The sequence below is a fragment of the Panthera uncia genome, assembly GCF_023721935.1.
Source record: "Panthera uncia isolate 11264 chromosome B3 unlocalized genomic scaffold, Puncia_PCG_1.0 HiC_scaffold_1, whole genome shotgun sequence".
Taxonomy (NCBI): domain Eukaryota; kingdom Metazoa; phylum Chordata; class Mammalia; order Carnivora; family Felidae; genus Panthera; species Panthera uncia.
This window is the reverse complement of record NW_026057582.1, coordinates 45,649,233-45,652,564: the sequence shown is the minus strand read 5'-3', so window position 1 is coordinate 45,652,564 and position 3,332 is coordinate 45,649,233.

Genomic DNA, 3,332 nt, shown 5'->3' with positions numbered 1-3,332 from the left:
CTTTCCCGCCAGACTCTCACAGGTCTTGCCCCTGTTCTGTGTCTAGTTCTCCAACCTTCCTGTTTTCGGTAAACAACTCGACAAAGGCAATGAAAATTCCTTTCTCTTTGAGTCAGAATTGCTTCTTGTGCCTTGGAACTGAAAGTACTGACTGATGCACATGGAACTCAGGATTATAATTCAAAACATCCTTTACAGCTAAAGTGCTGATTAATAAGAAGCAGGCAGACATACAGGAAGAAAACCAACTAATGCTGGATTCATTACGACTGCCCAGAACTGGGACTTATAATGAATTGTCAGCTAACAAAAAACAGGTCTATAAGTGTGGTAGCTCATGTTTTCAAAGATGCTGCAGTGGTATCTCCCATCCTACATGCTCTTCTGCACTGTGACCTTGGCACTCCCCAGTAATTGGGGGAGGTGGAGCGTGTTTCCTCTCCTCTTTAATCTGCACTGGTTCTGGGACCTGTTTTGACCAATAAAATGTGACACAAGTGATGCTATATAATTTCCAAGGCTGTGTCTCTATCTTGGAAGCCAGCTGCCATGTAAGAAGCTCCATCATTGCTGGACAGAGACCAGCAGAGAGATGCCTGAAGACACCTTCAATACTCCAGCCCCGGTCAAACTCCCAGCTGAATGCAGCCACATAAGGGCATCCAGGCAATGTCATATGAAATGCAAGGACCACTCAGCTAAGTCCAGCCCAAATTCCTGATCCACAGAATCATGGGTAAATAAAATGGCTATTGTTTTAAGCCACTAAATTTGGGGTTGTTTGTTATACAGCAATAGGTAACTGACTGAAACATACAAATATTGTCATAACACAAATTTTTTTTGAGAGAGAGAGAGAGAGCAGGTGCATGCGTGTACCTGCAAGAGGGGGGAATGGCAGAGGGAGAGGGGGAGAGAGCATCTTAAGATTCTCCACACTGGGCGTAGAGCCTGATGGGGCTCGATCACATGGCTGTGAGATCATGACCTGAGCCGAAATCACAAGTCAGATGCTTAACCAGCTGAACCACCCAGGAGCCCCCATAATACAAATTTTTAATTAAGCACTAAATTTCATGTGTTTTCAACTAGGAGGTTCACAAAGATAGGTGTGGGGGGGGGGTAGAGGGGGAGGCGGGGAGAGAGAGAGAGAAAGAGAGAGAGAGAGAGAGAGAGAGATGAGGGAAGGTCATGGAAATGTCTGAGAAAATTGAAGAAGAAAGAGGAAAAATGAAAACAGTCAACAGGAGGGCTCATCTTTCTCTCAGGACCATATTTGAATCTGAGAAGGACTGGAAGTAAATGTATTAAAATGACCCACGTTCAACTGTTAATCACACGGAATCTGCATCTACCATTCCATTGTCCAGTGTGGAGACATGACTGTACTAATTTTGCTCGTTGGTGTATCCCCAAGTGACTGGGACTGGGCCTGCCTGGTAAATGCTTGTTGGAAACTTGTGGCAGGAAATAAACAAACACACATGGAAACAGCAATATAATAACTTTAAAACTTTACCTAATAAGTATCAGAAATGTAACAGAGTAGTTCATCCGCATTAGGGTTTCCAAACTGCTGACTGGTGAGATGGGAGGAGGTGGGGTGCATTGGAGAGAGTTCCAGAAATCTGCAAAGTACATATGATACCATTGCCAGAAACTCAGAAATGGTTCTGAGGGCTAAAGTTCAAAATAAAGTCAAGGTTTGTGAAAACTATCCATAACCTATATTCTTCAGCAATAGTTCCCTCTAATTTAGACCTCTAATTTTATCTCTGTCTTTTTCTTTTGGTTTATTTTCTTAAATCGGAAAAAGGTCTGCAAACTGGAAACTATAAACTATACATGTGAAGAGATAAAGGGGATAGAGCAACTTGCTCCTCTAAATGAGTTTAGGTCTCTAGGCCCCGCAAACAAGGTCTGGCAGAGGGGGCCGTGGCCTCGTGGAGTGCCCTTGGTTGGGTCTACCTCAGGAGGGCCTGGAGGTCCACCCTTCCTGAGGGGAAATGTGTCTGGTCTTACAGGTTTGGTCTTAAGCCCAGACATTATTTAGGCTGAGCAGCTTCATAAGACCCTACCCACGCTGCTCCCCTCCACCTCCACCTTTGAGGAAATCAGCTCTTACAAGCCTTTTGAGTAGGTTCTAGTAATTCCATTGGTTCTTTCCAACTCGTCACTGCCCTCCAGCAGATGTAGCACATGCCATGCCTAAGGGCTCTTCTCACTAGGCAACCCTGATAACCAGGCACATGTGAAGGGGCAGCTGGATACAGTCTCCTTCTGGCCCAATGGAACACCAGCTTCCATAGCACCAAGTACGTACAGGATCACCATATGGCATCCCACACAGAATTCTGTTCTGTACCGGGGAGCAGTCAGAAAACCCCCATCTGACCTCTCAGCCTCCGGAATGAGCAGGGCTTCGACACTGATGCATTACGCCCTTCTCCAGAGGACTTTGGTGCTCTGGATACAGATACCCATGCTGATCCTTCCCTGTTTTGTAAACCTCTGCTGAATACAATGCATTAACATACCGAATAATATTAAAGTATTACTGGTCATCAAAAGTACCAACATGATTGAGCTTTTTCCCAAGGGGAACCCTGAATGCTGCTTTGTCCAAATGACCTTGGCAAAACCTGCAAAGCTTACACATACACTGCCTGCTCTGTTAAAATGAACTCATACTCTGCTATATCGTCCAACATTCTTATGGATAAATGCCCAGAAGTGAACTCATAAAATTAAATAACTTTTTCAGGTCATTGATCTATGGTCTAACCTTAATTTATCCTTTAGCAAATGTCCTATATTAGTTGGCCCACAGATTAAATGGTTTTTGAGGTACAGAGTCAAATGGTAAAAGAATTATACATTGAATCATACAGAATCATATCAAGATTACATGTACATCATTATAAGCATTGTTTGAAAAAAAGATTAGAAGAAACTCAAATGTCTATCAGTGAAGGTTTGGTTAAAGATACTGTGATACGTCCACATGCTAGAATACTATGCAGCTGTTCAAAAGAATGAGGGGGTAAGTAAAAAAAAAAGTTCAAAAAAGTGTCAAGCTTTGGTAAAGAAGGGCAAAATATAAGAATGTATATTTGCAATTAGCTTGTAGGTGCATTAAACAACTCTGGAACTAAGAATATGTTAAGAAGAGTGACATGTGGAGGACAAACACTGGGTTAATGGAGACATGGGTTGGGGTAGAGGGAGACATTTTTACTGTATAACTTTAAAAAAATATTTTTTAATGTTTATTTTTGAGAGAGAATGAGAGAGAGAGGGAGAGAGAGAGACAGACGGGGGGGGGGGGGGGG